This window comes from Carcharodon carcharias, chromosome 3 (genome assembly GCF_017639515.1).
Source record: "Carcharodon carcharias isolate sCarCar2 chromosome 3, sCarCar2.pri, whole genome shotgun sequence".
Taxonomy (NCBI): Eukaryota; Metazoa; Chordata; class Chondrichthyes; order Lamniformes; family Lamnidae; genus Carcharodon; species Carcharodon carcharias.
The window spans coordinates 113,698,183-113,724,130 of record NC_054469.1 but is presented as its reverse complement, the minus strand read 5'-3'; the positions used below and the strand labels follow the sequence as shown (position 1 = coordinate 113,724,130).

General features: G+C 43.1%; 1 long non-coding RNA gene across 1 annotated transcript; it reads right to left on the bottom strand.

Annotated features, from left to right (window-relative positions):
• Window positions 1-18,165: 18,165 nt before the first annotated feature.
• Window positions 18,166-25,574, bottom strand: LOC121275842. Its single transcript, XR_005942574.1, has 3 exons — window positions 25,461-25,574; window positions 19,206-19,387; window positions 18,166-18,310 (listed from the first exon to the last, which is right to left on the bottom strand). It is a non-coding gene; the product is annotated as an uncharacterized LOC121275842 (long non-coding RNA).
• Between the last annotated feature and the right edge of the window lie 374 nt (window positions 25,575-25,948).

Here is a 25,948-nt window from a genome sequence, read left to right as displayed (position 1 = left end):
TGAGTTAAGTGTAGAACTCTGCAGACAGGAGGCCAGGCCCATGAAGGCCTGGGACTGGATATGCCTGGGCTTGTTGAGTGCAGTATGGATTATTGCCTGAAACCAGACAACGAGAGGAGACAGAATATGCAGTCTTCCCTTTAAAACAATCAAGAAGGACTTCATCTTACATGAAACTAAAGCCCATCAAAATCTTGCATAAATAATCGCTACTAACTACTAAGGCAGGTAGGCAGCAATCAATGCACTTATGCAAACCTATCGATACTCCACATATACAATGGCTTTCAGTTCAAGACTAGTTACGGGGACAGGAAGACAACAATAAACATCACGCGAGCCCATTAAAATCAACGAGACAACAATCACCTGAAGAAGCCCACCAAAATCAGACAAAGAACTAACCTTGATTTGGATTCAGATAGGAAATTCAAAAAACAGTATAACCAGGCCACCAGTTACGAAGGGAAGGAGGATGAGCAGTTTTGGAGTGGTTGAAGCAGAGTTTAAGCAGGGAGAGGTAGCTGAGCCAAGCGGAGGGAGGAGATCCGGAGGTTTGCAGACCTGCAGGCAACATCACGGCGAGGGGCACAGGGTGGCAGGCTCAACTGAAGACAACAAGGCCACAACCGCAGCCCTCCACGAAGATCGACCACCCACAACCGTGCCCTCCACCCAACTGAAGAACCTTTGCAGATTCCACAGACCAGGACCACGTGGGGATGGCAGGCCCCAGAGGACACAAAGAGCGTACCCCAAAACTGCAACCGGCTTACCTGGCTGGATTTTGAACTGTCAAGGAACCCTGGTTGGTGAGCATGATCCCTGACCTCTCCTAGTTCAATTTAGTTAGGTTTTGGGGGTAGGACAAGGGTAAGGGGATTAGTAGCATGATTTTCCCTCGTTATGCCGGGTGTTCCCCATTCTTAACTAAGTGTACGTTGTAAGTCTGTATAATCTCAATTTTATCCTAATGTTATAAATTCATTTGTGACTTCAACGAGCCCAGTTTTTTTTGTTTTTTGCACCAAAACCAGTTGTCTGCTGCACTTTGTCACAACCCCCAAATAAGTCCAAGGTCTGGAACCCAGGGAGTGGGAGCGATTCGGACCACTCAGAAGTCAGAGGTGAAGCTGACACACACCACCACCCCCTACGCTCCTCACTACTCACACTCACAATGCTGCAGACCCTTTTTATCATGCCCTTGGATGAGGTTTAGCAAATTGTCAGCTTCCTGCCTGCTCATTTTGCCTGTGCAATGAGTGCGAAAACACACAGGCAATGTAACATCTAGCTTAATTGCGATTTTAATGGCCTCGTAATTGATCGGATGCATCTCCGACTCCCATGCATGCCCACCAACCAAAATATCGTGTGAGTGTGCAATGACGTCAGGATGTGTGCCCAACATCACCAGTCGCTATTTTACGCATGAGCTGGTCCGGCACGCGCCTGCCCACTCAGCGGAAAATTCTGCCTATGAAGTCAATCAACCTGCTGGTGATCAGCAGAATGTGTTTTCCCACAGAATGAAACTGCTGATAAGCAAAATTATGTCCATCTTATAATGCATGGTCAAGACTTGCTGGCATCTATTCCAATAAGAAGATACTCAAAACAATTGAGAACTGTGGGAGTTGGAAATCACAAAGCGTTCTCAGTGCTGCTAAATCAACAGGAGTGGAAATTAAAGGAGGAAGTGGGTGATGTTTTGAAGCAGATCGTTGATGTGTATTTTACAACTAGCACCAACATTGCTCAAAAGGAACATTCCAGCATGCCCCACTGGACATTTAAAACTTGAAGGACAAGAACGACCAGTGCTGGCCCTTAGAGTAAACAAGAAGGGGAACAAAGAAACAGCATCAGCTTAATCAACTGACTACATTCAACTATAGACTAATCGCCTGTAGAGTGATTGTAAATAAAGGGAACTTTCAGACATAGTATTGTAAGAGATTTGTCGTAGGTCTGAATACTAAAATTCAAACAATAAATTGAATTTAGAAACTATCTAGAGTCATATTCAATCTTGTAATCCTAGAGTAGAAGAACTTGAAAAAGAACTGGGCATAGATTTACCTAACAGTGTGCAATCACTGTGCAGTAAACCATACAAACTAGAAAATGTCATGTTTAACACAGCAAACAAAACCAGAAATAGCTGGATAAACTCAGCAAGCCTGACAGCATCTGCGGAGAGGAATATAGTTAACGTTTCGAGTCCCTATGACTCTTCATCAGAACATTATGTTTAATGTTGGCCAGAGTCAGCTACTCTCAACCAGGATGGAAGAAAGGATTGCTGCAGTTGACCAAAGTTTCTTTGCACTAGGGGCTTAACTAAGTCAGGCAGGATTTCTTCTTTTGATCATTACTCAGTAATTTCTGCTACAAGTGTGTTTGTTTGAATGTGTCAGGTGAGAATTGGACAGACGTTGAGGCAGGTGGAATTTTAACTGTGGCACATCGTTCTCAACAGTGGGACAGGAAGTAGTTGCACTTCTGCGCTCTTGCTTTTGTTGGTTCCCATGTGATTTTGATTTTAATTTAAAGTGCCAGTGGTGTGCACGGAAGTGTTACGACCGGTCCCCAGGCAAGATTCCTCCAATTTGTTATGATCCAGGACAAAGGTACCCCAAATTGTTATGGGCACAGGTGAAGAGGGATGAACTGGCTCCCTTTCTTTATTCAACCTGTCCGTTGGTCGCAACAAGGTTAATTTAAAAAGGATCCCTTCCTTCGTGGATATCTTATCCCAGTCCAAATATGTTTATGTTTTTAAAGGAGTCAATTTAACTAGGCTGTCTGGAGTCAAAGAAAGACTGAGTTTATTAGTCACTAAATGTGAGGAAAAATAATAAAAATGCAGCATATATACACAGACAGATTAGAAATGAGAAATTGAGTCCAAAAATAAAAGTTATAAAAAGATACGCGAATCAGTCCTTTGGCTTGTCTATGAGGAGTAGCTGGCGGAATGTTACAGTCGTTAAGTTGGGCTGACTCAGGTAACACTGACTTTAGCGGTTGAACAGTTGTTTAGGAGATTCTTGGGTTCTGCAGGTAAGCTGAAAGGAGTTGTCCTGTTTCCTTTTTGACTGTGGTTTTGCTGACTTGTGACTTGTTTCCAGCAAACAAAGAGAAAGGGATTTTCTTTTACTTGCAAGGGCAGGGATTCTTCAGCTATTACCTTCACAGCACACATGCAACAGAACAGAACACCAGACTAGCACACAGAACTAGGGCTGCAGGTGGTTTTTTAAAACCCTTTCCTTGTGTATTCCTCAAAGGGAAAAACAAACATGTCTATTGTCCAGATCTGTTTTCTTTTCAACTCAGTTCATGTTCACAGTCTGGGATATAACTCAACAGAAGGTGGTTTCAGCTGAGATGGTAATCATTTTCCAATATCTCCACAACCACAGGAGATTACAGTTCAGTTTACATTATATATTTTCCTTTGAATGCCTCTGGCCGTATCACACCTCTTAGCTGTACAAGATGGTTTTTTCAGACAAGTGCGTCGAGGAACCAACTAGGGAACAGACTATCCTAGATTTGTGCAATGAAAAGGGGTTAATTAATAATCTTGTTGTGTGTGATCCTTTAGGGAACTGTGACCATAGCATAATAGAATTCTTCCTTAGGTTGGAAAGTGAAGTAGTCCAATCCAAAAATAGGGTCCTAAGTTTAAACAAAGGAAACTATGAAGGTAGAGGTGTGAGTTGGCTAAGATAGATTGGGAAACTTCATTAAAAGGCATGACATTGGATAGGCAATGGCTAATATTTAAAGAATGAATGCATGCATTGCAACAGTTATATGTTCCTTTCTGGTGCAAAAACACAAGAAAAGTGGCCCAACCATAGCTAACAAAAGAAATTAAGAATAGTATTAGATCCAAAAAGGAGTCATATGAAGTTTCTAGAAAAAGTAGCAACGCTGAGGATTGGGAACAATTTAAAATTCAGCAAAGGAGGACCAAGAAATTGCTTAAGAGGGAAAAATTAGAATATTAGAGTAAATTTGCAAGGAACATAAAAGCAGATTGTAAAAGCATCTATATATATGTAAGAAGAAAAGGATAGGTAAAGACAGATGTAGGTCCTTTACAGCCCGAAACAGAAGATTTATGATAGAGAACAAGGAGATAACAGAGCAATTGAACAACTACTTTAGTTCTCCTTCATGGAGGGAAACACAAATAACTTCCCAGAAATACTAGGGAATCAAGGGTCTAGTGAGAAAGAGCAATTGAAGAAACTTAGTATTACTAAAAAACACAGTGCTGGAGAAATTAATGGGACTGAAAGCCAATAAATCCCCAAGGCCCGATAATCTACATCTGAGGGTACTAAAGGGGGGTCGGCCATGGAAATAATGGGTGTGCTGGTCATCACCTTCCACAATTTTATAGATTCTAGAACAGTCCAAGCTGACTGGAGGGTGGCAAATGTAACCCCACTATTTAAAAAAGGAAGGAGGGAAAAAACTGAGAATTACAGACCAGTAAGCCTAACATCTGTAGTAGGGAAAATGCTAGAGTCTATTATAACATATGTGATAACAGGACATTTAGAAAATATCAATGGGATTAGACAAAGTCAATGTGGATTTATGAAAGGGAAATCATGTTTCACAAACCTACTGGAGTTTTTTGAGGGTGTAATTAGCAGAATAGATATGGGTGAACCAGTGGATGTGATGTATTTGGGTTTTCAGAAAACTTTCGATAAAGTCCCACATGAGAGGTTAGTGTGTAATATTAAAGCTCATGGGATTGCGGGGTTTTTTTTATTATTCATTCATGGGACGTGGGCTTTGCTGGCTGGGCCAGCATTTGTTGCCCATCCCTAGTTGCCCTTGAGAAGGAGGTGGTGAGTTGCCTTCATGAACTGCTGCAGCCCATGTGGTATAGGTAGACCCACAGTGCTGTTAAGAAGGGAGTGTCAGGATTTTAACCCAGGAACAGTGAAGGAACGGCGATATATTTCCATGTCAGGGATAGTGAGTGACTTGGAGGGGAACTTTCAGCTGGTGGTGTATATTGGCATGGATTGAGAATTGGTGAGCAGGCAGGAAATGAAGAGTAGGAATAAATGGGTCTTTTTCAGAATGGCAGGCAGTAACTAGTGGGGTACCGCAGGGGTCAATGCTTGGGCCCCAGCTACTCACAATATATTCCAATGATTTGGATGAGGGAGCCAAATGTAATATTTCCAAGTTTGCTGATGACACAAAACTAAGTGGGAATGTGAGTGGCAAGGTGGATGTTAAGAAATTTCAAGGCGATTTAGCCAATTTGAGTGAGTGGGCAAATACATGGCAGATGCAGTATAACGTGGATAAGTGTGATGTTATCTACTTTGGTAGGAAAAATAGAATATTATTAGATAAATTAGAGTATTATTTAAATGGTGATGAGGTTGGGAAATGTTGATATACAAAGGGACCTAGGTGTCCTTGTACGTCAATCAATGAAAGCAAGCATGCAGGTGCAGCAAGCAGTTAAGAAGGCAAATGGTATGTTGGCCTTCATTGCGAGAGGACTTGAGTACAGGAACAAGGATGTCTTACTGCAGCTGTACAGGGCCTTGGTGAGACCACACCTGGAGTATTGCGTGCAGTTTTGGTCTCCTTACCTAAGAAAGGATATACTTGCCATAGAGGGAGTGCAGCAAAAGTTCACTGGTTCCTGAGATGGCAGGATTGTTGTATGAGGAAAGACTGGGCCGACTCGGCCTGTATTCACTGGAGTTTAGAAGAATGAGAGGGCTCTCATTGACACGTATAAAATTCTGACAGGGATGGGCAGACTAGATGCAGGGATGATGTTTCCTCTGGCTGGGGGGGTTTAGAACAAGGGGTCACAGTCTCAGGCTACGGAGTAGACCATTTAGGACTGAGATGAGGAGAACCTTCTTCACTCAGAGGGTAGTGAACCTGTGGAATTCTCTACCAAAGAAGGCTGTGGAGGCCAAATCACTGAATGCGTTTAAGAAGGAAATAGGTAGTTTTCTAAACTCGAAAGGCTCAAGAGGTATGGGGAGAAAGTGGGAGCATGGCATTGAGATATAGATCAGCTGTGATCATATTGATTTGCAGAGCAGGCTCAAAGGACCGAATGACTTCCTCCTGCTCTTATTTTCTATGTTTCAATGTTGCATTCTGTTCTCGCTGGCCAGAATCTTGCGTTGATCGGGTGGGGACAAGCCCAACCCAAACGCACGTGAAATTGTGTGAAATGACATCAGGCATGAACCCCGACATCACTGTGCATGCGAGCAATATTGAGGCCGGCGGGCACGCGCGAGAGTCAGAGCCACCATGTTGACAATTAAAATGCCAATTAAGGCTATTAAAAACCCTATTCTCCATGATTTTATGTTGCCTGTGCGATTTCACACTCATCACACGGGCAAATCAAGCAGTTAGCCAGCCTGCTTTTAACGTAACCTCATCCAAGTGCGGGGTGAAATACCCAGGATGAAATATAATAAAAAATGATATCTGGGGACTGATGTTTTTTGAGTTCTGCTGTCAGGTGCATGAGTGTGCTGCATAGACACTGTTTGCTGCATTTTACTCTTCTCATTTAATCTGTCCAGGTCTGCAGCTGCAGCAGCTGTCTGCCTTCAGGGAGCTTGCTAGAACAGCCCACCCGCACTCTCACTTTTGTTGGCGCCCACCCTCTTCCCGCCCTCCTCGGCAGCATTGAGGCTTTCTCAGCGCTCGTTTAATGCTGGCTGGCCGTTAATTGGCCAGCCAGCATGAAATTGCATTCAGGGGCTGATTGCTGGCGGAAGCACATTTCGCATCTGCTTCTGGGGCCCCCGACTTGGCGCACACACCAAGGGTGAAATTCAACTTTCTGAATTAGTTGGTCGAGTAATTGACACTGGAATTTTCCAGCAAGTGGTTACTTTACAGTCTCAGCCAGCTTTTGCTTTTTTTAATAAAACACATCTTACTTAAATGTTCAATATGCCCATAAGTAATTCAGGGATAGAATACATGGTCATGACAGGAAACATGTGATCATGTGGCAGGAGAAGCTTATCAGTGGTGAAACCTGCTGTCAGCTGACAATGCAGCAGCTTTGGGTGGGTGATAAAAGAGATTCTGGTCAAACGGGGAGGCTCTGCATCATGGTCAAAATTTTCCAACCCAACTCCATTGCCATTAACCTAAGACTTATTAAGAGAACAACAGTGGCACAAGTGCTTTTCAAATTTAAAATTAACTTACAAATATTTCACATTACGTTGGTTTCGCTTTATTCATATGAGCATCATTGCTATTTGTTGAGACTAGTTTAGTCAGAGAGCTAAATGTACTGGCACGCCTCGGTGTTGGCATTTGTTGATAGTTACGCAAGAATTAGGGACATTTCATAATTGTGGGAAAAACAATGGTGTTTTTGCATTGACTCTTATCGAATGTTCATATTAGTGTCCAGTATTGTACTCGCCACTCTGTGGGACATGGCTGATCTTGCAGGCTCAGCTGGCCCTCCCTTCTAAGCATTGTAAAGGACAGTGTCCAAGATCACTCTCAGTGGGTATAATTGAACTCAAAGCCCTGTAAGGACCCTGCCAGCCAACACCATGAGATGGACACACATTTGGACAGTACTGACACCGACCTTTAGGCCCCCCATTTTCTTACCTGATTGACTGTTCCCACCACACACAGGATGCCAGGCCCTTCCCATTTCCATTCCTCCATGCATCCGACCACACCCTCTGTCCTTCCTTGGACCCCCACTCCTCCATGCCCTCGAGCCCACTCCACACACAGCCCCCAACCCCCCCTTCCCCCGCATCCCGCCCACCACTGATGGCCCCAAAACTCCATGCAAGCTGCCGTTCTCCTGCTCCCATCCCCTTGCCCCTTGTGCTACGGTGTTCAACAACAAAAACTGCTGACCTCAGACACAATTGCACAAAGCCGAATGCTGCAGGCCATTTTTAAATGAACATGATCCAGGCGCCACGAGATTCTTTTGCACCTCTGACTTTATCTTTGAAGGAGGATGCAATTCAAAGAAGCTTTACAGTGATGAGCATTCAGGCAGGCAAACATATTACAAGTGGGAACCCGCCACAGGACCACGTGAGGCCTGAAATGCCACAAACACACCGCTGACTTAATCTTCGCAGCTCACTGTTGGGAAATTGAAATTTTTACTCCTGCCAAATTCAGTCACCCTGCATGGCATGTTTCCTGCTCCTGCAGGCTCCGTAAAATCACCCCCACCTCCCCCCCAAGTATTATTTCCCTCGGGCAAAATAGCCTGACATGGAACCATAGGCAGCATACTTCAGGAAAGGGAGGATTTAACACACAATTAAAGAACAAGAGAACAGAATAAAAAAAAGATTGTGGGCAGTACATAAATATTGCTACCAGCCGTACAGTTGATCATTACTCACTCGATAAATCCTGATGTTTAAACACAACCCTTATGTTCCAAAATAATGGGTAGTGTTGTCAGCTTTAAAATAAGCTACCTTTTCTTAAAAAATATAAAGTTGGCACGAGGATAAGAAACAGTGAATGGTAAACTTATAAACTTATAAATTATGAAAAAAATATATAATTGAATATATTCAGACAGCTTTGCATTGGAAGTCTTTTTCTCTGCAACTCCAGCTGGATTGATCTTTGTGACTACTCAGTTTGAAACGTGAGCAGCTGTCACTGGAAGTGCAGCTAATAGCTGTCATACAGCAGACATCAGGCCGAGCCCTTTTGGTGGGGGATTCAGCTGCCTGATTATCTCCAACTGCAGCTGTGAAATCACAAGAAATGATGATTTAAATGAGCTCTGTTATTAAAGTATCTCTTCATTCGACATCACAAGGCTACTCCTTCAGAAGGATGTTTCCTTTTTTTGTCAAAACCCTGCAGTCAAAGGAGATGTCTTTGCGTTATTTCCACATCATGAGCTATCTTGTGATGACCTGATTTCTGCAGTGATTATACTTCAGAGATCAAAAGAGGGATTAGTGTAGCTCAACCCTACTTCTATTGGATACTACAAAACCAAATCACCTTGAACATATGTACACTGCAACAGAGCAAGTGGAGCTCATCTGAGCAGTGAAACAGCAAAAATATGAGCTCCTGAGCAACATTTGAAAGTTTGTCATTTCAATTGGTTGAGAGGAAGTCACAAAAGATCTTTAACTCAAATGAATTGGACTGTGTTTTACTCAAATGGCAAAAAGCAGATAGATCACATCTACTAAAAAGTGCTTATTATTAAATCATTATCTTAATTAGAAATATGTCCAAAAAGCAAAATGATGATCCAGGGTATGCAGTTCTGCCTAAATACACTGTTCAATGAGCTGAACTTAAAACTGAAATGCCGAACAACTAACTTGTTCTCAAACTAATTACACACAATATCACTTAAGTTCTCTCCACATAATTGTGCAATCTGAGATGGGACCTCTTTAAATGTTTCAACAAACTAGCAGTATGATAGGCACAAATCACAGTTGTTCCACCTAAGGAGTTCTGCTGGCAAGCGTTACCACTCCTGCTTTGATTCAGACCTTCTTCATCTCCTCACAATGATAATGTGAATATATCTGAGGTATGTTCCAAGTTGTATGTAAATTTAAATGTCAAACTCTTGCTATATCCTGTAGCTGGTGATCTTTGAAAGAGGTTTCAGGTTTAAATGCATTTATTACATGGGAAGCCTGTAGCAAATTTGATTGGCCTTAATTTATATTTATTGTTATAGTTGCATGTTTTCTATGTGGATGGTGATTTCTTTAAATTCATTTATGGGATGTGGGCATCACTGGCTAGGCCAGCATTTATTGCCCATCCCTAATTGTCCTTCAGAAGGTAGTGGTGAGCTGCCTTCTTGAACCGCTGCAGCCCCTGTGATGTCAAGGGGCAATGGTTAGATTCACTCTTGCTGAAGATGGTCATTGTCTGGCACTTGTGTGGTGTGAAACTTATTTGCCACTTATCGGCCTATGCCTGGATATTGTCCAGGTCTTGTTGCATTTGGACAGGAACTGCTTCAGTATCTGAAGCGTTGCAAATGGTGCTGAACATTGTGCAATCATCAGTGAACATCCCCACTTCTGACCTTATGATGGAAGGAAGGTCTTTGTTGAAGCAGCTGAAAATGGTCCGGCCTAGGACACTACCCTGAGGAACTCCTGCAATGATGTCCTGGAACTGAAAATTGACCTCCAACAACCATAAACATCTTCCTTTCTGCTGGGTATGACTCCAACCAGCAGAGAGTTTTCCCCCTGATTCCTATTGATTCCAGTTTTACTAGTGCTCCTTGATGCCACACTCAATCAAATGCTGCCTTGATGCCAAGGGCAGTCACTCTCACCTCACCTCTGGAGTTCAGCTGTTTTGTCTATGTTTGAACCAAGGCTGTAATGAAGTCAGAAGCTGAGTGACTGAGTAGCCCTGGAATGACCCAAACTGAGGGCCAGTGAGCAGGTTATATCTAAGCAAGTGCCGTTTGATAGCACTATGGATGACCCCTTCCATCACTTTACTGATGATGGAGAGTAGACTGATGGTGCTGTAATTGGTTGGGTTGGATTTGTCCTGCTTTTTGTGTACAGAACAAACCTGGACAATTTTCCAGCTAGCAGGGTAGATTCCAATGTTGCAGCTGTACTGAAACATCTTGGCTAGGGACATGGCAAGTTCTGGAGCACAACTTTTCAGTACTAATGCTGGAATATTTCCAGGCCTCATAGCCTTTGCAGTATTCAGTGCTTGCAGCCATTTCTTGATATCACATGGAGTGAATCAAATTGGCTGAAGACTGGCATCCATGATGCTGGGGTCCTCCTCCAGAGGAGGAAGAGGTGGATCATCCACTCGGCACTTCTAGCTGATGATTGTCGCAAATGCTTCAGCCTCATCTTTTGCATTGATGTGCTGGGCTCCCCCATCATTGAGGATGGGATATTTGTGGAGCCTCCTCCTCCAGGGAGTTGTTTAATTGCCCACCACCATTCATGACTGAGTGTAGATTTGATCTGTTGCTTGTGGACTCGCTTATCTCTGTCTTGCTGCTTATGCTATTTGGCATGCAAGTAGTCATGTGTTATAGCTTCACCAGGTTGACACTTCATTTTTAGGTATGCCTGGTGCTGCTCCTGGCATGTCGTCTTGCACACTTCATTGAACCAGGGCTGATCCCCTGGCTTGATGGTAATGGTAGAGTTGGATATATGCTGGGCCATGAGGTTACAGATTGTGTTTGGGGACAATTCTGCTGATGCTGATGGCCCACAGCACCTCATGGATGTCCAGCCTTGAGTTGCTAGATCTGTTTGAAATCTATCCCATTTAGCACGGTGGTGGTGCCACACAACACGATGATGGGTATCCTCAACACGAAGGAAACCTGTAGCAAATTTGATTGGCCTTAATTTATATTTATGGTTATTGCTGCATGCTTTCTATCTAGGTGGTGATTTTTTCTTATGGGATAGGGATGTCACTGGCCAGGCCAGCATTTATTGCCCATCCCTAATTGCCCATCCAAAATAAAACATTAAAGAAGGAAAGATATCCTTGAATTCCTTCTTCTCTACTTGGTTATTATTTCTAAACAGACTCCTTCAGTAAACATAATTTCATGATGCCAGTTTCTCCATAATCAAAATTGGCATTTGTAATAGACCGAGGCCTGAATTCACACTCCTCCACTAATGGGTTTTAAGAGTGTGAAAAAGGACAAATGGGCTTCCCGACGGGTGCCCACCCACCCCTACCTAGCAGTGATTCTTGTCCACTTAAGGGCCATTTCCTGCCCAGCTTCAATTTTTAGGCTGGCAGGATTTCCCGGGCATGGGGAAAACCTGAAAATGACTGAGCTTAGGCCTCGGTTGGGAAGTGAGAGGTGCCTCCATCAGAAGCTCCCTTCTAACTTTGGGTGTCCCCACACTGGTGGGGTGATCTGGTGGCCACTGGACCTCCCTCCTCCGCTGGCCTCTCCCCCAACACCCCAATCACCCAGTATCCACCACCGTCCTGAGGCCTTCCCTACCTACCCCACCATAAGGCCCTGAAACAAACCTTTCCTTTCTCTCCTGGGACTGAGGCCAGGATATTTCAAACGGCAGGGTTTCCCATCCTGCCATCTGAAGAGTTAGCAGGGAAGACATCCCTGCTGGCTCTGCCTACCCCGCAGCTATTTCATGCTCGAATGGGCATCATTTGGCTGCAGGCAGGACTTCCACCCCTCAGTCAGAATGAAGTCCCACCTTAGAGAGCTGCCGGCCAATCATGGCTGGCAGCTCTCTAAGTCAGGACTTCCTCCAGAGTGAGGGGTGGAAGTCGCGCCTGCAGCTAATTGATGCTCATTCAAGCATTAGGTGGCTGTGGGGCAGGTAGAGTCTCAGGGATGTCTTCCCCACTGACTTCTGGGATGGGAAACCCTGTCATTTGAAATACCCTGGCCTAAAAGGCATCTATGACTGACATCAACTTGGTGTACATATAATGATTCTGATCCTACCAATCTTACTTCAGAAGTGTGAGCTCTAGGGAGCCAATGCATGGGGAAGAGAGTCCAGCTGAAAGAAATGAGGATCTACAAATTGTATCTTGTTATGGATAACCCCAGTGTCCCAGACACTATGGGAGAGTGGGGAATTTGCCCAGCCAGACTTTGCATGCTTGCTGTGAGTTAAATCCCCTGAAAATCACATTGGATCAAGATCTTCCTGCCCTCTTCATGGTTTCTATGGGGCAGGATTGAAAGCAAGAGGGGAATGAATCCCCTTGGATCTATCGATAAGTAATTAAGGTAGTTCAGAAGTCAATTAAGAACCTTCCACCTTGGATGAGCAACAATATCAGGAGCCTTTCCATGACCAAGAGTTCCAGCAGCAGCAGGAGCAACACCAGAAGCACCAACTACCTTTCCTTAGCTGCATGCTTCTCCATGGGGAAGATGGGATAGACACAGTGATCCAGCTGAAAGGAGGTGAAACCCTCCAACACAGGATTTATATGCAAAGGATTGGCTCCCTTAACTTGGCTGACCATCAGTGCCTCAGCAGGTTCAGTCTCCTATGCCAGGTCTCTGTGGAACAAGACCGTCTTCACGGATAAGTTGCCTGTCTCTGGAGGGCCAACCCCCCACAGCCCCACCACACCCCAACCCCTTACCGGGTCTCTGCCTCCGGCCAAATTTTGTGCTCTCTTTTCTAGCAAGAAGAGAAAGCAGAGAGATGGGGGCACCTGTAATTATGTGGCGAGGAGGTAAGGTCACCACTTGCGGAGGGTGACTGTGAGGCATGTGTACAAGAGGGCAATAGGATAAAGGTCTGTGTGAGGGTTGGCTGTTCAGATGGGCATGGCAGGTGCCTGAAGAGAGAGGAATGAATGGAGCTCCAAGGAGTGTTGTTCTGAGGAGCAATGTGCAGCAGAATGTCAGGCAAGTGGAAGTGTGGGGGCTGGCACCTGCACCACTCACCTTTCCCACCCTCCTGGATCCTCTTGGTGCACTGCCACCAGGCTGAGGGACTATAGTCCTGCTGCTGACTTCCACAGCCCTTATACTCACACTTGCTTGGTTGGAGAAATTGTCCTCCTTTCCTTCTCCTTTGGAGAACCCACATCACTGCAACCTCTCAGATACCACAAAAGGACCACCTAGTTTGAGTGTAAGACATTAGGGAGTAGCCCTTCCAGGTTGCCTCTTGATTCCTGTGGTTTCAGCCTCAAAAATCCAAGTATTGGTGACCCACTGTAAACCAAGTCATAGTCCCTTTAATTAGAAATCCTGCCTTTGGCAGAAAGGGCACGACTGGTAGGGGAACCTGGAGGCAGAATGCTAACACCGTGACTCTGGGATTTCCTGATAATTAGGGAACTGGGTTCCCAACCCACAAATAGTCCCTGCCAGAACGCGGGGACCGTGTGCAGAAGATTCCACCGTCGGAATTTAACAACTACAAATAATTAAAATTTACCTAATTTAATCTAAGAGCACGAGCCAAATTAATTAAAAATTGAGAAACACTTAAAACGATTTCAACCATATCTGTTTTGTCTTTCCTGCAACCATAAAGATTTTATTGCTTTTTTCATAAATGTTAACATTTATTGAAACCAGGAGAAAAGGGTATATGTCAACATGAGCATTTCTTCAATTTCTTCATTTCTTTTTCTGAATACTTGTCATGATGGTAATTCAATAGGTATTAGGGGCTAAATTCATTGCCACAAAATGTCTATGTGCACAGAATTCAGCAGTAAATTATTGATTCTACTGAATGCCATTGTACCTAATTTTGCTCCTTTTATGTATCTGTGGTTGCTGTGGCAACTTACAGTTTTACATGCATGTTGTAGCCAGAAGCTATGGTTGTTGATGATAGGATTCCAATTTTTTGCATCAGATGGCTGACCAGGAATCTCTCCTGTTCCTACTGCTTTCCATTAGCATATGTTGGAAGAATTTACAAGTTCAATCTCAACCTGTTTGGCTGCATTATGAATGCACCTTCCCTGACCATCAAATCCTGGAATGGGACTTGAACCCAGAGCTTCTGATTCAGAGGCAGGGACACTATCCACTGCACTACAAACCTTGCCCTATCCATGGTGGAGGTCATGGTACCATGGGTCAGACCTGCCTTCGGGCAGAGAACTCAAGAAGGAAAATATATGTGGCCCAAAAAGGAAATTTGGGCCCATGACACTGATATTAATGCCATTGTATGCTTGGCTGGCCAGAGCAGTTAACACTGTCACACTCTCCATAAGAGGGGTTCTGCTGTCATGAAGAATCCCAACCACAACTCACCCAAGAATTGATAAATCATGTGATCCTCAGGATTCAAATAAAGTAGTCAGTTTTAGAGTGGGATTCGAAGGTGCTAAATCATACCACAGGCAGAAGTGTGCAGAAAGAAACATGTTAATAACCTCCTGAACTGAGCTGTTACCATGGCAATGACACAAGCTTGAGCCAATCAAAGAAGCCTGAGGAAAAACAAATCTGGTGCAATTTCAACATCACAAAGAGATTTGTATAGAAATTCAAACACTGTGCTTCTATATGAAAGAGACTCTCAAATTGAAATAATGGTTTGGGGGATACAATGCTTTCTTTTTCATGATTATATTTCTAAAATTCTCCAAAAGCTTATTTGAATCATAAAATAATTGCAACATATTATGTTTCCACTGCCATTTCTGATAATCTAAAATTGGATATGATGCTTGAAAATCCGAAATGCCTGATTACACAGTATATTTAAACACACACTGGCATTGTGAAGTAAGACCCTTAGCTGCTATTGCACTCTACTAGATGGTAAACTATTTTTGATTAGAAACATATCAAGTGCAGACAAGGATTCTGTGAGCAACCACATTGTGGCTAGTTGTGGAAACCCATGTTGTTTCAGTTTGGATCAACAAGAGTGAACACAATTCAAATAATTTTCATTCTTTTGGGAAGTCTCCAGTAAAACAAAAAGTTATGATTGGGAATTAAAGTAAAAGCAATTGTGCAATTACACAATGCAGTGACCTTTTTATATTTAGAGTACAAGGACATCTTCTGTCTGTTTTATCTCGAAAACAGTTTAGCAGCTCAGTTCACAACAACTGAACTATTTCCATAATGATCCAGCTATACTTATTTTGCTTCTGTCATTAAGGCAATATTATCACAGCCTGAGTTACTGCCATATAATGAATATCACAACAGTAAAACTGCCCCTTAGGTTTCAGTAATTTTATTGATGCAATACCAAGGTTGAGCTTACTATTGTAGGGAATTAAAATGGGTGACAGGGAATTGGCTGTCTGATATACATCTCACCTGATTTTCCTTTCTATTAGTTAGGTGGGGTGGATAATGATCGGCCAATCCACTATTACCCATTTTACACCCCTGTCAAAATTAACAATAATATTGCAACAAAAAAAAACTAAGGTAAGAGGCAGCTTTACTGCTGTGATGTTCTACTGAACTAAACTTCTAAATTAACAAGAATAAAAAATGAACTCTTACCTTTGCTTCTCCTGACATATCATTTTTCCTCTTTTATTCCCCTACTCTCTAACTTCGTCTCATATTTTAATAAATAACTTTATACTTTTCTAGTACCTACCTATTTTATCTCTAACAATATAAACTATTTTTCTTGTTCTTTTACTTTATTTTAAAATTTTTAACCTGCCCTTATTATATGCTCCCAATAACCATTTGAAGTTGGGATGTGGTTTTATTGATTGATAAACAGCCAACTAAAAGGCTAGATTCAGATGACTGATACAAACACACAATGTAATAATTAAAATTTTGGTTTTCAAGGTTACCGAGTAATTGGGATCTGATTTTTTTTTGTTTCCATAGTAGTGGAGAAATGTGATCCTTGATTGTTTAGGCTTGGCTAATTCATGGGATGTGAGCATCACTGGCAAGGACCGCATTTATTGCTTCTGCCTAATTGTCTTTGAGAAGTTGATGGTGAACTTCTTCTTGAACCAATGCAGTGCAAAGTGCATGTGATGGCGGTACACCCACAGTGCTGTAAGAGAGGCAGTTCCAAGATTTTGGCCCGCATTTTCCGGTCCCGTCGTGGCAGAACCTGCCTTGGGAGATTCGGCGGCCCAGTCAAAAGTCCATTGACTTTTGGTGGTATCAGATGATTCCTGCAGCAGGTGGGGCCGGTAAATCCCACCCTTTGACTCAGAAGGAATGACAATATAATTCCAAATCAGGATGGTCTGTGACTTGAAAGGGAACTTACAGGTGGTGGTGTTACCGTGTGTCTGCTGCCCTTATTCTTCTAAGCTATTGCTTTCAGTGGATCCTTAGATGTGATGGAATGAAGACTGAGTGAAAAAGTGTTAACCTAGCCCTAGAAACACAATCAAGATGGCAGCCCTCAATCAGGTAGCAACCCAGTGTGATAGGTTTTTCAAAACAATTAAGGCTGCACAGGCATAATTCTTAGATAAACACTGAAACAGGGTAAGGTGCTGTAGAGTGCAGAACCTGAGTCTTCTTTTAATAATGCTGTAATATTTGTGATCAGAAACTGAACAGCACAATGGGTAAGCACACCATTTTTTATGCTAAGGGGACAAATATAGATCCAGCTGGATCCACGAGATGAAATGTTCTTCCCTTTGTTAGCTTAAGCATCTGATATGAAGTCAACGCAGATAGTCTTAACTCAGTTGTTTTCATTACAGATTCAAACAAGTCAACTCTTTAGCACAAAACTGACCACAATGCAAGGCTGATTCTCACTATCTTTCAAATTTAACTAAAGCGAGCTTTAAAGGATAGCTGGTGTGAGAAGCAGAAAAATTAAGACTGGGGAATTAAAAGCTGGACACATTTGTTCAAATGTTATGCTAGAGCTGACTCAAGTGTACTTAAAGCTGACACTGAATGTCAAAAGTGTAAAACAGTGTTCATTCTCAGAACTGACATCCACATAAGATTCAGCTGTGTCTCATCAAAAAAAAGTTATTATATGTTAAATCTTTAGTTGCAATAAAATCAAAAAGGACTGAGTTTTGAAAAAGATATAGAATGTAACTTTCAATCAAATGCACCTATGCATTTTCATAAGCATTTAATTTCAAGAATCCAATCATAATATACTACAAAATGAAACAGAAAAACTGGCAGTTATTTAATAATTATCTTCCAAGGTATAATCATATTTTAAATCCTACACTGATCTTTACATTGATATAGTACTGATGTAGTCTTCTAAACCCATTCTTTACAGGGCAGCACATGGATGGCATAGTTATACCTTTTTGTACAGTAGTGTTACAGCCAGGTGAGAAGTGGTAGAATGGTTCCCCTCTCTTTCCACTTCTTGGGTGACCACAACAGGTGTTTTTTTTAAAGAATTTGCTTGTCAATTGCTGTAGTCTGGTCTTGTCACCTAGTTGTAATAGAGTTGATCTGCAGACAACTTTCTACAGCCAGCAGCAACCACACGTGTGTTTTCAACTCCATCTCTATCTCTACACTGTGGAGGTAGCCTGCACTGCTAACACATTGGTTTACACAGATCATGTGATCTTACATCACAGGACTATTCTTAAAGGTATAGTCCAACATTTAGCAAAACCATAATTACTACATTCCTCCCCCTTTAACTTTGCTGTACATATTGTATTTACAAGTATATTTATCTCATGACATTATATTTACACAGGTCATGAAATTTACAAGTTCAGTCTTTCAGGTGATTTCCTGATTCGTGTGGAATGCTGCAGCTCCACAGCTTCAGTGTAGAAGACTCTGAAACAACAAATCCTGACATTTTTCATTGTTTAACATGAAAGTTGGTAAGACAGAGCCAATATTTGTTACATACAAGTGAATGGTAAACTAGTAAAAATGGAAGTAGACACGGGAGCTTCCACTACTGTAATTGGAGAACACACTTTCAGATATTTACCACAAAGGGCTAGCTTGTTATCACTTGCCCTCCATTTACAAATTAGCCAGTTGCCAAATATGGTCATAGCAAGCTGGGGACCCCCCTCATTCCAGGTCCATTGTTTAAAGTAATTAGGTTAAATTGTTATGATGAGGCAGGTGATATGTGCCAGGCAGACCAAATCCACAAGGTAAACCTGGAAACACTATCACAACGGTTTTGCAATTTCTATTTATTGTGAGAAGATTTGTGCACTGAATTCAGAAGTAAGGAGTTTACTAACCTCTTTAGTGATTTTAAAAATTAAATTAAAACATTTTATTAACAAAAGAAAAGAATTCAAAGACATAGGGCAGAATTTTGGCCTTGGCGGGGGTGGGCGGGGCCAGTCGGGAAGCCAATCATTGCCTGTGATCATGGCCGGGGAGGAGGGTGAGCAGGGCAAGCACGAACTTCGCACATGCGTGTGAGTGCGCGCTTGAAAATCTCCCTGAGGCACAGAGCTGCCTCAGGGAGATGAAGGGTTAAAAAAAAATAAAAATTTTAAAAATATTATAAAACATGTCCCCCCGTCACATGATTATGGACATGTTATAAATGAAATTTGAAAAATTTTATTTCATTTTTATTTGATGTTGGAAACCTTATCCTGCCCATGGATGAGGTTTCCAAAAAAGTGCAAAGGCCACTTGGCCTTTTCACCTGCCCACCAACCATAAGGTTAGGCAGACAGTGAAAAATGTCTTTAGTTACCTTGTTGGTGGCCTTAACAGGCCTCTTAATTGTCAGCAGGCGCGTTGTCGATTCTCGCAGACGTCCACCAACCGAAATATTGAGTGACTGCACATTGATGTCGGGATGCTTGCCTGATGTCAACCCGTGTCATTTTGCACTCGAGTGGGTCGGGCACGTGCCTGCCCACCAAAGTAAAACTTCTGCCCATACATAAGATTACAGTTACTTGATATTATAACAAATCCCAAAATTCCTAATTAACCTGATGCCCAACAACCCACCCCCTTTAAGGGAAAAGTCCAAAATTGATTTTAAATTTACACAAGCAATCTAGCAAGATTACCACAGCAGCTACTCGACACTGGAATTCCAATGGCTTTGGATACAGCAGACCTCTGCAAAGGTGACTAGAGGCTTTTCCCCAAGGCTGCTTTACATGAACCCGTACCTTTCAAGGTGTTACACGGCCACACCCCCATGGCCTTCCATTCCATCCTTTTTTCATGTGTAAAATCCCATTGTTCTACATGTCTTGGGAAATTTACTTTTCTCATAATATAAAAATCTTTCATGTTGCCAATATTGTCAGTACCTTTGAGAAAAATAAACATACTGCTTGGCCTTGCTTACCTTGTTAGTTCTAAACATCCTACCACCCTTTGAAAATCATACAACTCCCCAATTATCTTAAAATCAAATTTCATCCTCACCCTCACTTGCCCATCTTCATTTCAAAAGTCTGTTTTACACCTAACGCTTTTGATAATTTCAGCCTTGCAGCCTACCTGACTCTAATTCATTTAGATCAGTCACACAGGCAAAACCATCGACACTCCCAACCATAAACCTTCCTTACAATACCCCACAATACTATTATGAAAAATATGAATGTTTCATAACAAAATAGTCAGTGGAGTCTGCTTCCCAGCCAGTGATTGAGTTCAATAGCTCAGTCCACACCCACCTGAATAAATAGATTCTGCCTGGATGTCTATGAATAGATCAGGGATGGGCCATTCACATTTGTTTAATCTGATTGCCCTGGCAGGCTACTGCGAAACAGCATGAATCCTTTCTGATAGCTTTGTAATTTGCAAATTTGCAAGGTGAAGTTATGTAAACGTTCGTCCATCTTAAGAACTGCTGTTTAGGTCATTTAAAATGCTGTTGTCAGTCATTTTAAAATGTATCTTGGGTGTTCAGCTCACACAGTAAATAAAGCCATTTTTGATATAAACCACAGTTTTATAACAGTAGTTTAGCATGCTTTATAACTGAGGCAGTCACAGGATGGGGCAGCATATCCGGATAGGAGTGCACAGGAGCTACCTTACCTTTTCCAGAGGTGCTGTTAGGTTAAATCACTCTATCTCTGGCCCCAGTTGTAATGTGATATGTTTTAACTTGGCATCAACACATTTCTCCTTCCTCAGGGGTCTTTATATGGTTTTTGAGAGGAAACTTGTTTTATAGGCCCCCAGATGGGAGACATAGAGGACTGGATTTAGTCCTACCATCACTGAGTCCACCAGTGAGCCCAGATATAGTTAGGAATCTGGTGTGGGAAGGATGCGGTCACCTGAATCTAATCATGTAGTGGCAAACTCATGAATATGTGCAATAACCTGAATATGGGCTCGCAGCCATACCACACGGTGGGGGTAGCTCTGATGCCAGGAAGCCCACTTCACTTGATCCCCATGTAGGAAAAGGCACCATATTTAAAGGGCAGAAAGCCCTGGGTTATAGCTGCAATTCTGCATGCAGGCATTCCGAGGGAGGATCGCAATTGAATTGGCCAGCACTGTGAAATTTGTGCATATTGTGCTGAAAAAGCTTTTGTGGGCTCAAGTGGAAGAAATCTTCATCCTCGTAAAAGTCCCATCACTGGTATCAACAGATTTAACTGTATTCAGAGATGTCACAATCCACGCAGTGAATCTCCCCATGGTTCAATGAGATCTTGCTTTGTGACCTCCTCCAGGACATTTGCGAATGCAAAGAGATACTATATCCAGCTGATGGCTGCAAAAGGCCATCACGAATGTCCAAGGTGGCCTTAATGGAGGTTGCTGCAGAGGTGAGTGGCTATGGGCTCCATCTGAGGGGCTAGTTCAAGTGTTGAGAAAGGTTGAATCACCTACTCCATACTACAAATGGTGAATTTGTGTGTCAGATGGTCAGTTAGTGGGTGAAAGGCACGAAAAGAAGGAGCATTGAATGTTTAAGGGTGAGGATGGTCACTGAAGTGTAACGTGTTCCCCCTCACCAGTTTCCATTGTTGCATAGGCTGTGTGTCTATGCATCATCTGAATCTCCAGCTTCCTGTGCACTTTATCCAGATTGCCTGAGAGGACAACTGGGCAACCTGACACCTCATGGGACAGTTATGATGCGGCAGATAATGTGTTCAAGGCAGATCAAATCCACGAGGGAAACCTGATCACGCTGTCACAATGATATTGCAATGTGTATTTTATTTTGAGGTATGTATTCCATAGTAATAAGTCCACCAAGACTCGAGAGATTTTTTTACAAAACTAAACTTAACATTCATTAACAAAAGAGAAGATTTCAAGCACATACATAGTTCTACAAATTACTATTATAATAACTCCTAAAACCCCTAATTAATCTGGATTCCACTTATACCCCCGTTAAGGCAATGGTAAAAAAATATATTTAAACAGATCCAGGCAAGTCAACACAATACCCTGGGCAGTCGAATTCAAAGTTGCTTTTTCCAGCTTCGGTTTCTGTTGAAGCAGCTTAATGCACAAATACTGGAGGCTTTTCACATTTCTGGTAGACCTTACAATGCCTTTCAACACATAGCCTCATCTCCCTTCATACATGTTTCTCCCCTTTAATGCAAATTCCATTGTTCCTATATGTCTTTGGAACTCTACCTTTCTCATAATATAAATCTTTTCATGGTGCTCATATTATCAGTAACCTTGGAGAAAATTAAACACACTACTTGGCCTAGCTTCTCTGGTTAGGTGTAACATCCTACCATCTCCTTGAATTTCAGACTGCCCTGATTTATCTAAAAATGCAAATTCTCCTCACCTAACATTCTGAGACTTCAGCCATGTTTACCTATTTAGCATTCCAAACCAAGCCTCCAGACCAGCTGTCTCCAATTCAATTAAATTTCCCCCACACACAGAGAGAAACCATCCAAACCCCACTATTAATCTACTTTTTCAGTAGGTCAATAATATTATAAGAATTATTATACTTTCGTGACAGGACCAGGGGGCATTCCGGCTGTAAGGAATTTTCCTCAGCCGGACTGGAAACCTCAATTTTTCTCTCCTTCTGCTAGTAGAACAAAAAGGTCCACAACTCAGGGAGAGATCCAAGACTAGGGGTGGTGTGCCAGAGATTGGTCCGCTGACCGAGGAAGAGCTAGAAGCCCTGAAACTGGCAGAGGAGCAGGGCAGATGGTCCATAATTGATGCTGAGTTTGGATTGATGGGCGTGGAGAGAGAGAAGGAACTGCACTTATCCATCATCTCTGGCTACCGTGACAGTCTGCTACACTCTCTTCGATGGTAGTGAACCTTTACATCATCTCTCAAATAGTTATTTTTGTGTGTCATTTGCAGGATTGACTGCTGCAGAGAATCATGAGCAGCCCATCTGTGTTCGGCCTTACATCTCATCCGAGGATGGCCATCTGGATGTCTCTGAGGGCGCAGTGCCACATGTCTCCTGCATCTAGCACCAGCTCAAATACACTTAGCTTGGTGAGGAGTCCTTCACCTGCTGGCCGGAGTTCACAATCTAGTAAGTACCTCACAGTGATGCAGGTGAGGGAGGCAGTGACAGGTGAGGGCACTGGCCACTGGAGAACTGTTGGAGGGCAGCCCCCTGCTTCACCCCCAGTTGATGGAAGGCCTCTGGTGAGGTTCACACTCAACCTGTTGGAGTTGCAGAGGCAAACAGGGGAGTATGTGGTGGAGCTGCCTGAGGTTTTGAGCAGACAAGCACAGGCAATGGAGGAGTCCAGGTAGTAGAGCATGTTGCTTCCTCCATAGAGAGGGTAATGACCACCATAGAGAGACAAGCCCAGGAGACCACGCAGTGGATTCCTGGTATCAATGCCAAACTGCAGACCATCACTGGTACCATGTGCTCACTGCAGCAGTGGGCCAACATAAGGTTATCAGTGCCCCTGGATACCCACCAGGAGTACCTTAATCATAGGGAAACAGGGTGGTTCTATAACAGCATGATATTCTCTGGCCCATGCAGGCCCAGAACTGCAAGAGGATGCCTACCATAGTCATCAAAGGCCATGAAGCTGAGAGAGCAGCAGCCTCGTCAGACTGCATCCTCAGATGTTGGGATGCCCTCTGCTGCAGCACGTGGAAACATTTCAGAAAGTTCGCTTTCACACAATAAGATAGCACTGGTGCTATATAACTATGTTAAGGGAGGAGTACCAGTGTCACATTAAACTGTTGAAGTGCTTTATCCAGTGCGTGCTATTTCATACGAGGGTTCATAATATTGTCCCTTCAAAAAGGTAGGATGCATATTATCACGTATTAATGGGGCACTGGCAGCTTGCTCACAAATTGAGATGCAGGCCTCTATGTGATGACAGAGAAAGAGAAATGAAAGGGCCTCATTGCAACAATATTTGTCATCCATGGAAACAGGATTGTTGACCAGGTGTTTGGGAGTGGGTCAGAATGAGGTGGTCCTTGCCTCCCATGTGTCAACTTCCATGGATCAGACAATGGCAGCAGTTTGTTGCTGTGGATCCCCTTCCATTTCACTTTCTACTTCCCTGCCCTCGTCAGATGAGGCTACTACCTCCTTTTCTTCCTACAGGCTGATGTTTTCACCCATCTACATGGCGATGTTGTGCCGTGCGCAGCACATGACAACTATCTGTGAGACCTTCACTGGGTCATACTGGAGAAGCACCCATACAGTGATCGAAGCAGACCAATGGTTTGCTCTATAATGGTCCTTGTTGTGCCTTGACTGGTATTGAATCTCTCATCTGCCTCACTGTAAGAGTTTCTGACAAGTGTCATCAGCCATATGCCCTCATCACCTAGAATCTGCATCCTCAGCACAAACAGGCGTGTGTTGAAGCACATAGGCACCTTGGCTGCTACCAGGATAGTGAGCTCACATCTGCATGATTCACTTCTTGTGATCACAGATTAAGTGCATGTTAAGCGAACGGAATCCCTTTCTGTTGACAAATTCCACCGGCTGCTCATATAGTGCATTAATGATAACATGGGTGCGGTCTATTACACCCTAAACACGCAGAAAGTCGGGGATGGCTGTGAATCTCATTGCCTCCTCCGACTGGCTGTCTTCATCTGTCCAGAATCTTCTGATGTCTCCAGCCCTCTTGTACAGTGCATTTGTCACCTCCTTAATACAGTGATGAGTGGCAGCTTGGGAGATGCTGCAAATCTCACCTGTAGACCCCCGAATGGAAGTGGCCACATAAAAATTGAGAACTGCAGTAACCATAAAGGCCACTGGCATAGGGTGCCCATGGACTCAGGAAATTCTGCATTTGGGCACGAAACTAGAAAACTATCTGTCTGGAAAGCTGTAGTCTCTTCAGGCACGGGCTCTCCGACATTTACAGGTATCTCAGCCTGGTCCTGTAAACTCTTGAAAGTGCCAGGGGCCTGCATCTGCCTCTGCCTTGCTTCCTGGCCTCCTGCCATTGTGCTTCCTCCTGTTGCTGCTTCTGGGCTGCCTGCACTGGCTCCTGTGTAGTATTGATCCCCTCTTGTGCTTGAGGACGAAGGAGTACTGGGTGAATGTTTCCCATTGTGCCACAACCTTGCCCTTTCTTTAAAGGCACTCTCCGAAGTGTCCTCCCCTTAGGAACTCAGATATGTAATGGAATTCAGCTATGTGATGCCCCTTTAATTTTTAGACTCAATGCTTTTGGCTTAGTCATTTCTGCCCTAAAACTCCGCTCCTCAGTATGTCAGATTATCAAGTTCAAACACAGGAAAACTCTCCAAAGACAATGCAGCTCCCTGTGACTCACACTCTTGCAAAGCAAAAGAACTCTAACAGTTGGCCATGTAAGCCACATTTAAGTTACCAGAGTTCCATATCCAGTTTATTGAAAGCTTGAGAGACTCATGTCAACTTCACTTAATCGGGAAGGCTACATTAAATTACGATGAAGGATATTTAAATTATATACAAGTGATCCATTTTGCATAAATATGAGGTTCCTGCTGTTAAGGGGTGAGTTTGCCAATTCCTTACCTTCCCACCACCGACATAATTGGGAGCCATTTTCCCATTGCCAGAGTTCTGATGCACGGCCTCCAGCATGATTCTCCAAAACCTCCCACCATTTTCCTAGCCTCAAGAGTTTGGTTCCTTCCCAGTTGTAGGTAAAGGCGTTAAACTGCAAGCTATAACTGGCATATGTCTCCCAGGATTATAGTCCACATATTTGTGTTGGGAGGAATAGAATTTCATCATAATGAATGCTGCACCTTGTTGCTGCTGGCAATGAGAGCTATATTAAGCTGTTAATCTTGAGTGGATATAACATACTAGGGACAGTCCTCCCAGACAGGAGAATGAAAGGATGTCATTGTTGGCCACAGCCTTTGTGGCATTCCCCAAATGGTTGGGCCCAGGAGGCTATAGCAAAGGATGTGTATAAGTGTGTCACTTTGGCCACTACTTCCCTCATATTCATCAAGTGGAAATGAGCAGTCTATAAGGCTTAAGTGAAATGTAGT